Consider the following 10,839-nt stretch of genomic DNA (forward strand, 5'->3'; position numbering starts at 1 on the left):
AACGTCCCTCCCCTACCTCACAGATCTAGGGATAGTGTTATTTCCAGCAAGTTTTTTTTTTCGATTCCGGGAGATGCTCAATAACATAGTTTGGATCGGAAAAAAATATATTTTATTTTGTCTTTATGATGATGTGCGAGGTGTTTGTTCTGAAATAGACTGCAAGAATACATCAATATTTTTGAACAGTTCACTACCGCCCAAGAACCGAAAGCCAGAACGCACATTGAAAGGACTAATTTATTACGTCACACAGCATTGGATTGACACAGGAGCACAGATGAAAGCATGTAGTAATCTGTTACATATTTCCAAAAATTACGAAAAGAATGAGATAGCATTATGTCACAATATTGTTGTATTTGGAAGAATGCCCATAAAATGCTCAGATTGTTTAATAAGTTGGAGAATGAAGAAATTTAATTTGAAACTCAGAACCCTGAAGCTAACTAAAAAGAACAACACGTAATTGATGCATAAATGGGCAAACGTGGACTGAGTGATCAGTGGATAGGGAATGGCTGAAGAGCATGAAACATCTTAATCAATCACAACACTAATTCAGTCACCTCTCGGACAATAATCAAACAGGAAAAGGTGACAATGGGCGGCGCTGACTGATTCCAGGACTTTTCGGGAAACTTTCTGATTGCCACCCATTTACTCAAACTGCACTAACGCTGTTGATGGAGAGCTGTCGCATCCAATTGCAGGTCTAGTTGCTAAAGCCAACTTTGTAGAGTACATCCCACGAGTTTGTATGCCATTTCTTGGAAATGGCCTTGTCCTGGTTCAGGCTGGTAAGGCAGGTTGCCAACCTACTGTCTCACACAATGACATCGCTGAGGAATGCGAGACTCTGAGAGATCGTTCTGCCAAGTACACCACAGGCTTTGTCAGGGTGAATCATTGTTTCCACAGCATACCTGACGTCGTTTGCGATAATCTCAGGCAGGATTCTGTAATTTGCATTTTGAAGTGTAACCGGTCGTCAGTCCTCCCTGTGCCCATTCTCACTGTAGATGAGAGCGATGATAACTTTCCTGTTGTATTCACACAGGCTACCCGTTCAAAGCATACAGTTATCCACTTCCAGAGGTCCAGGCCAATCAAGTGCCACAGAGGTGAAAACAACTCAGATGGGCAGCCATCACTTCTGGATTTTGCACTCTTTCCTAAGGATTTGAGGGTGTTAGTCAGCTTCTTCAGAGGAAACGGCTGGTCCAGACTCTCCCGTGTGCTGTTGACTAAGACCTCTGTGATACAAGACAGGATCAACTGTGCGACCGCGCTATCTGTGCACTTCATATCATATCGACTGGCAAAAAGGGATTTGGCGATCTTCAGAATGTTCTTCCCGGTGGTCGTGGTGTCAGTAGAAACCCTTTTAATCCAGACAGATCGGACAATTCTCCCTAAGGTCTGGCTCCACAAACAAACAAAGATTGTTTGGTCTGTTCTTTTACCCCAAGCTGTACCAAAGTCCACAAGTTACTCTCAGCAAACAGTCCCCAGTTCACAGCTCGAAGCCCATTTCATTAAAAGAATGCAAATAACAAAAAGTCAGTAAAGGACCTATCACCTCTGCTCCCCATCATTTCTGGTGCAGTGTTCACCTTCTCCTTTGTAAAGTCCCTGTGGGTATATAAACAGGAAGAGTTTGGAGGGACATGGGTCAAATGAGACAATTGAGTGTATCTGATCGGCATGGATGAGTTTGATTTGATTCGATTCGATTAATTTATTGTGGCGTGGAGGGAAATGCACTGAAAAGCTTTGTTTATGAGCAGTGCAGGGAGATCACACGAAGCAATGATGTGCAGAACAAAAGATGTTGACAGAGGCATACAGGTTACATTGCGCAGGGAGTACAAGAGAGGTCAGCGTTAGAAAGATCAGCATTACTTGAGTCAAGAGAGTCCATTCAATCTTCTGATTACGTCTGGGCAGAAGATGTTCCTGAACCTGTTTGTTTATGGCCAGGTTTCTGTAACTTCTGCTTGACGAAAGAAGTTTTTGGTCTCATGACCGAGGTGGCAAGGGTCCAATGGAGTCCATCGATGGAAGTTTGGCTCACGTGAAGGCCTGGGTTGTCAGGATGTCTGACTGGGATGAGACCGAAGATTGATGCTGATAATGAAATGGTTGAATGAACATCAATTTCTGTTTGTGTTTCTGATATAGAGTCTGCAGTTCCTTTGGTTTTGTTCAGCCCCTTCTCTAGCTTGTTGCACAGGAGGTCATTCAGAAGTTGGAGGCAATGGCCCAGTGAAACTATCACTGGACTGTCAATTCACAGACCCAGGTAATGTTCTGCGGACACAGACACACAGCAGATGGCATCATTTGAATTCCATAAAAGTATGGAATTAATGAAGCTCATGATGACCGTTTCAGAGAGGGGAACTGCTATCCTTTCCTGTTCACTACTACGTGTGACTCCAGACGTATACCAATGTAATTGACACTGACCTGCCCTCTAAGCAATTGGGGATGGGTGATAAATACTGATGCAAGCCAGCAATGCCCCTTATCCCTGAATGAAGGAAAACAAGGCCCCTTCTTTAACCTGTAACAGAGGAATTGGAGGAGGCAATTTCACCCATTTTTGAAATGGGAAAGTGGACCAGCAGAAGGCTATTCATCCCCTCTCAAGTGGGCAAGAACAGTCGATGGGCATTACATCAGTCCACACTGTTGGACTTGAAAAAATCAAGGCATGCAGGTAAGGGTAGGTGTGAGGAGAGGGAATTTGTGTGACGTTCAATTCCAATTATATCGGGAATGAGGAACAGTCGGTGAGGAGGACAGAAGTGATTCTTGATGGCAATGCAACAGGGAGGCAGCTAATTGTGTCAATGGTCACAGTGTGAGCAAGGCTTAATATTGAATTTGAACTGATGAGAGCATTTGTTGATAACTTATACGAAGGCAGTACTCCTCCCCACAATACTGACTAAAGATGGAAATCATCTCCCTTATTCTGCATGTCATCCTTTCTCTCGTCCCCAGTATTTAATCATCAATATTATCCTGTATGCAATCCACTCTCTTCCCCAGTGTTTAATTATCTCCCGATTACTCTGTCTTAGACATTCTCTCTCTCTCTCTCTCTCTATCTCTCTCTCTGGATTTAAGCCTTTGTCCGTATTCCAACCCTCTGTTCACGACCTTGTATTTACTCCTTTCCCTATTTGTCTGGATTTAGCCTCTACTCTGATTCTTTGCACAACCCAATCATTATCTGCATTTGATCTTCTCTGTTTCCTTGTAGTTACCCATCGCTCTTCCTTTGTATTCAGCTCGGAGAAAGTGAGGACTGCAGATTCTGGGGATCAGAGCTTTAAAAGGTGTTGCTGGAAAAGGACTTATGCCTGAAACGCCGATTCTCTTTCCCCTTTGATGCTGCCTGACGTGCTGCGCTTTTCCAGCAACGCATTTATAAGCTTTGTATTCAGCCCTCTAAGTTACTCTCTGTTTAAACCTGTCACTAATACTTTCCGTTGAGGTTGGTCATAATTATTCTCCATTGCACCCACTCTATGAAAACAGGACACAAGATAATCAATAACTTCCACTCTGTATTCAACTTTCTCCCTATTACTCCCTAATTATCCGTCTCACTATTGCTCTTCATTTAAGCAATAGCAATAATGCTCTTCTGATGGCTGAACAGACATACCACCACACACCCCCGCCCCAGCACTGGCACCAGGGGCCCAGATCTGCATCTGGTGCTGTGACTCGGATCCGGACGGATGGATTGTGGGCAGCAGTTGACTTCAGAGGATTCAGCCAGCCAGACACGAATATTTTTACCCATTTGGTTTCCTTCTCATTCAAGTCGTGATTAATCCGACACCTCGCTGCTTTGCATCACAGTCCAGCCGAACTGAAAGAAAGGTGTCTGGGACCCAATGGAATCGGGGACTCCAGGATGTCGCGAACCCCACTCAGAGGTCGGGGACTTGTGAATAGAGCCGGCCACTCTCAAAATTGAGCGGTAGGGGGACCCCAGGGAGTCGGGGACTCCCACTAACAGGTCGGAGACCTGCAGATAGAGTCGGGGACTCAGATTAGGTCGGATTGGTGTTGTCGAAATTGGTTCGCAAATTATTCTGTGAAAGATGAAAGTAAGAAGTGTGGCGATAGGTTATGACAAAACTGCTAAGGTTTTAGAATGTCGAGAAAGTTCGCAGAAATCATTCGTCTTGTTGTTCATTGTCGGGTTGTTGATTCGTGAAAGTTTTAGGTTGAGGTTATCTTCTCTATTTTATATTTTCAGCTCGCCTTGTCCTGCTTTGCTGCTTTGTCTTGTTTGTCTGCTGTGGTTTTGTTCTGTTTGTTTTCCTGTTTGTTCTTTGTTTATGGAATATAGAGGGTGGTTGCTGCTTTCGTTTTATTTTAAAAAAGGAAGCTGGCCAGTGATGCAACTCTCACATACTTGTTTAAGAGACTATGTGCCACTGTCTGTGTGTGTGTGTGTGTGTGTGTGTGTGTGTGTGTGTGTGTGTGTGTGTGTGTCAGTCTGTGTGTGCGTGTGTGAGAGAGAAAGAGAATCATAGTTGATTCTGCATCATTTGACATCAATATAAACTTGCTCTCAATTTCTCCATAATTCCGTGCAACTGACAAAGATCATTTTCACCATTCTCACCCCTACGTGAAGTACTAATGAAATAATTCACCGAATGAAGGATAGCAATAACACTAAATCTACGCCTCTGGTGCAGAATCATTCTGTTCCGAGATGAGAGCAGCTCTCTGCTCAATTTTATTTATAATCTCAGCATGACATGGAGGAAAACCACTTCAGATTTTAACATTTGCTCATTGAGTGGAGGACTTGCATGAGCCTTATTTAATTTCGTTACATTTTGTAAAACTAGAAGATCCAAGGTATCCCAAATAAGCAGCATAGTTTTCAGAAAATGATACTAGCAGATTTAACTTTTGTTTCAGACTCGTTGATTCCACTTAATTTTAAGTCTGCCGTGTTTCATTGATGATTGTGGTGTGCCATTCATAACTTTATTTGATATCAATTCCCCTTCCTTAATGACAATTGAAGTTTCATTTCAAAATTAAGTTGTGATAAAACATGTAACAAAATTAACATCCTATGGTTAATACCTGCGTCTTTGGATTCGGCCATTATTCGAGCATTTTTAGTTTTTTTTGTTATCATGTGAGTAGACAAGACCTTTTAACGCAGCAGCGGTCATTTCACGGCCAATAGCATTGTAAATGAACAATGACTGGTCAGGACTGCTTAAGGAACCTCATCTGGGATTTAAATTGAAGGACTAGAACCAGGTAATTATAATGGATTTCAGAGTTGGAAACGGTATACGTTTTACATTTTAAATATTGAACATTGAATAAATGAATTTCCAGTTTATATTGATGACTTATAAAATGTCTTAGTCACTTGTTTAATTTTCAGCTCTGAATTAAAGATAATGATTATTTTGTTTACTACTTTTATGTAATTAATTGAATTAAACCCGAATCAATAACGCAGAATTAATTGTCAGGATCACTTGGTTTTGTTCTTTTACATATTGTCAGTGACCTGTATCATTGCCGATTGTAAAATTTGAATAATGGCTGCATTAATTTGTTGCTAACTGAAGAATGGAAAAATACTTTACTGGCCAGTTGAGGGGAGTTTGCATGTGATTGGGGATAGATGTATGTATAACAAATGGAACTCGCAAAAGGTGTTGTGAATGGGTAGATGAAAAAATAAAAGTGATATGAGATACAATGTAAGGCTACTAAGGCTGAGGAATATACAAACAGGGTTAATCAAAAACGCTATAAATCAAGAATTTAGATTCTACTCGGAATCCCTAGCCTATGTCTGCCTTACCGACCCTATTTGAAAATGGGGATTTTGTTCTTGGATACCCTTGGGCAAGGAGAGAATGGTTTATACTCTTTTATAATGGACACGCTGCGGCCTCCAAACTCGATGGAAATGGGCCCTTCCAGGCTCTCCTCACAACCTCTCCTGCTGATAAGGTCGCCGGGCACCTCCATCATTGCATGGTCATCAGTCGAGCCACATGCAAGAGGGTTGATGATGAAAATCGAACTTAACTTGCTGTATGGACTCATCTTCGTCGGCATTGGTGCTCAAGAACGGACGGTTTACCGGTGCCACATTGAGCAAACAGATCCTGTATCTTTTTGTGCCGAGAGACTGATTCTTTCGATGCATAGAATGTTACCAAGAATGATTGTCTCAATGGTCAACTGCATCAAGAAGATTGGACATTTCGTTTATTTGACAAGCCTCAATGGTCTTTAACCTGTCAAGGTGTTGTGTACCAGTTTGATTTCAGTTGTGATACGGGCGGCCCTAGTAATCCTGTCCTCTATTCAAAGAGGTCTAAATTGGCACGTCTCAAAAGAGAAAATGGGGAAATATTATTTTTCACGAACAATATGCTTCCTCAAAGTCACAATAAAATATTTGGCCGGGATGAAGTGGTCTGTTATGCCGTCTCATCAGCAAATGACTCTTTGGCCACTTTCCCCTCCCCTACACCCCATCCCGACATAGGAGTATGGAACGCTTCTAAGTCGTTTACTGGACATGATATTTCATTTGACTATTAATCATCCCCACCGGCTCGTTGCTTTTGGCCTTGCTCCATGGTAGCCTATCCCAATTGTCACGGCAGAATGGTATGGGGGTACTTTTACGTCAATGTGTCCAAGGCTATTCCATGCACCTTGATTAAATGGACAATTGGCGACTGATTCCCTGTGGGGCCTTGCACTCATGCATATTCTGGATTAGGGGTGCTGGAAGAGCACAACAGTTCAGGCAGCATCCAAGTAGCGAAATCGACGTTTCAGGCAAAACCCCTATGCATATGCCTATGGGAGGAGTGTGTCTCTGAAACCCTGTTATTACTGGTGTTCAGGCCCTTTGTGGTATGGTTAACAGCACCATCGACCTTGTTTGTGAGACCCCGCATGGCAGCTCCGTCTTCCCCATTTTTGGATTTAAGGAACCAGTCCGGGACAATAACCACATCTTTTATCGAAAGACGCACCACATTTACATTGAGCAGCTTTCATCTTCAGCGTTCAGTGCAACCACACTTTGGAGTCATGGCCTACACATATATTCCGGGAAGTCATAAAGCCAGGCCTGTTTCTGAATGCAAGCTCCCTCTATTATCTATATTAAACCTGGTTATCATTTTTTCAGTCAAGGCAAAGCAACGAACTTACTTGTTCTTGATGAAATAGGGATTCCCCGGGCTATAGCTGTCGGGACACGTTTCCCAACTACGGTTCCCTGTCCAAATACTGTAATTGAGGTTAGGGTTTCCCTGCCAAACGTTCAGTTTTATCCGAATTCTGCGTGCATTGGAGGGGTGATCAGGCTTTGGACAACACTGAAGCTCACTCTGTGGACTATGCATTTCTTAGTACTTTTCCGTTTGGAGGATCTTGTGGAATTTCTGGGTATCAAAAACGAAATTATCTGTTTTGCGGTCTCAATCTCTTGGGCAACAAGATAGCTTAGGACATGCTCTCAGAATTACGCCTAACTTCCCAACAAAACCGGTACGCCCTCGACTACCTACTCGCCAAAGAGGATGCTTTATTTCGCCACAGTAAAGGGCAAGTGTATGTTGGTGTTACTGACAGCATCAAGAATATTACCAACCATGTCGATAACATCCATACCTTCCTCACTCAAATAACACAAGGCACGGAATGGGTAGATTTGGGTTTTGGCTCATTGTACAACTGGTTGATACGTCTGGACATGTATATTATTATTGTTTTAATTTGCCTCTTTGATGGCGTTGCTGTTACTAGATGTATTATTGCTAAGCTAATAACTTCTGTTGACAACATCGGTTCTCCCCATTAAATGCTTCTTCTCCATTCAAATAAAGATGAGGACGTGTGATTGCCTACCCCTAGTTCTTTGGAGGTGGAGTGTGAAGTATGTCATTCTCGAGCGTCCTAATGATAGGACTGATCTAATCTGTTTAGTTCAGAGTGGTGATAAAAAAGCACAGCAGGTCAAGCAGCATCCGAGGAGCAGGAAAATCGAAGTTTCGAGTAAAAGCCCTTTATTAAGAAACGAATGGCATCGTCAGGGCGTCTAATCTATGCCCTCCAATAATATGGTGTGGTCATGGAACGACCAATGACCGGAGATGAGGACCCGAAAACTGAAAACAGGCTGAGGTAACTAGTTGTTATCAGGAAGACCCACTTAAGACATATTCTTACGAACTTAGGTGGAAATAAAATGATTTCTTCATACTAACAACATCACAAAATGGATTTTCATTTAAAAATTGTCCAATTCTTCTTAAAGCAGGTTAAACTGCCTTTTAACACTGATAAAGCTGCAAAACCAACTTGTCCACAGTCTGTCTCAACAAAGATTAGCAGGCAATGACTCCTTTACAGCACAGAAATAACTAGACTAGATAAGACACGAATGGACATCATAACTAACATTCAAGTGCAGGTAAAAAAAAAGAGCTTGATTCAAGAGACAAGAATGGTTTGAGTTTTGGAAAGCAAAGTTGGTTTCCAGGAAATATCATTGGGTTCAGTTGCTGTAAAAATTAATTTCGTTCCACTAAAGCTGGTTCCTGGAGTCCGCAGAACCTCGAAAATCCTGTTCATATCTGTCAGCCAGGACTCCCTGATTGTTCCAGGTTTTCAGCACAAATCAGAGAACTCATTTACAATGAGATCCATCTGGCTGACCACATTACCATTCCAACAGCTTTCGCTGTTGTAAGCCACTCCCTGTGTCCCTGTAGTCAGGATCCTCCAGCTTATTCCTAATAAAATTCTCCTCCTATTATTTTAGTTACTTTCCCTAATTTTTCTTTCTTTATCCGTCCACTATTCCTGTATTAAGCTCTCTCCCTGTAACTCGCTACCTAACCCACTCCTATTGTCTATGTAATTGTCTCCCTATTATTCTCCATTGAGTTATCTCCCTATTACAACGTTTTACCCTGTCTATATGCGAATTCAATGCTTTTTCTTTCCCCAGTGCTCGTTAACTATTACCGTCCACTCCACCCCCACTCCGCCATTCAGAATGTGTGTTAACTCTTCAAGAACCAGAGACCTAGTGCCCCTGCCTGATCATTCCCCACAACTGCTAACGTGGATCCACTGATGCTCTGTGCTGCCCACCCTCTGGCTGACGCTGGGATTGCAGATCCGTCCCAAAGTGCCGGTGAATCCCAGCAGCACCCCTACATGGTCAGAGACAGTATTGCTGTTTGGAAGAAGAAAGGCACTATTTTAACATGAACTAATACAGCATTGATGTATAAATAGGAAAAGTTACAAGACACAACAGGAAATACATACAAACATGAACATTTCTAATATGCGACAATATTTGTGTATAAACTCGAACATCTCCAATCCTAACAATATTTATGCTCCAATGCACAATAATATTACATGTAAACAAATCAGCTTTAATACACAACAATATTTGTACAGACGCAAATAGCACCAACATATAATCGTACATAATGCATATTATACAAGTAAAACATGGGATAATGTGTGTATGAAGGACTTGCATGAAGGAAGTGATTGCCCTGTTGCCAAATGTGCAGAAGACGCAAAAAATATTTGGAAGACAAGTTGGCACATTGCATGTGCTTTCTTAGGTATGGGGATGGTTGTGGTCTTCATGAAGAAAATGGAGACTTCCACTTGTTGGATGGAGATGTTGAATAATTCGTTGAATACATCGGCCAGTTGGTCCATACAGAATCGAAGTGCACGGCCAGAGACTGCATCCAGGCCCATCGCTTTCATTGGGTTGACTCTCAGGAAAACTTTTCTGACATGTGCGGTCGTGCACAATTGAACAGATGTGTCTGGGGCTGTTGGAGCAAGAGTCACTGCGCCCCTGGCATTCTGCTTGATTCACACACAGAAAGCATTGTCCGTCTCACAGAGTGATGTGTCTTTGTCCACTACTGTTCATTGCTTCATTTAGCGTCCTGTAACCTTCCTTAGGCCTTGCCATAGGCAGCGGGAGTCTGTTTTGTACGTATGGGCTTTTAATGTGGTCAGGTACTCTCTCTTGGCATGTCTGCTGGACTTGCAGAGGTTAGATCTGGATTCCTGTTTAGGTCTGGCTCTTCCCACTTGAATGTTGCCTTCTGGTCTGCAGTTGGGAGTCGATTTCCTGGTTGAACCAACATCGTCATTGAGGAAACACACGGATTGACTTCTTCAACTCTCAGTCCTCTATGCATTTGCGAAAGATGTCCGTGATGGAGATGTTCACTTATTCAGGTTTTCTGCTGCGTGGTTTAACACGGTCCAGTTCACCAATTCTAAACAATCCGAGAGACTGTCATTCACAGCCTCAGTCCATCATTGTCCTTCCTTTCGTGAAGAGTCCTCCCGTTTCAGCTTCTGCTTGTAAGCTGTTTCCGCATGTCAGAGAGACTCGGACCTGAGGGCATAGTCTCAGAGTGAAGGGACGACTTTTGGAACTGAGATGAGCATGAATTTCTTCATCGAAGGAATGTTTAATCTGTGGAAATTATTACCGCAGAGGACTGTGGAGAGTAGGACATTCAGTGTGTGATGATGCTGTTCCTTAATGTTCTTTTTTTCTTAGAATATTAGTAAATGCGGAGGTTCTGTGGTGTCTAGTTTTGATGGGTTGTAGGGTCAACTTCATGATATCTAATAGACGCTGCCTTCAGCAAAAGGGTTTCAAGTGAAAAAAGTATAAAATGAAAGGGATTGGCCAATTCTCACAGCTCAGCATTACTCTGGTCTTGTTTCGTTTGCTTT

The sequence above is a fragment of the Chiloscyllium punctatum genome, chromosome 47 (genome assembly GCF_047496795.1).
Source record: "Chiloscyllium punctatum isolate Juve2018m chromosome 47, sChiPun1.3, whole genome shotgun sequence".
NCBI lineage: Eukaryota > Metazoa > Chordata > Chondrichthyes > Orectolobiformes > Hemiscylliidae > Chiloscyllium > Chiloscyllium punctatum.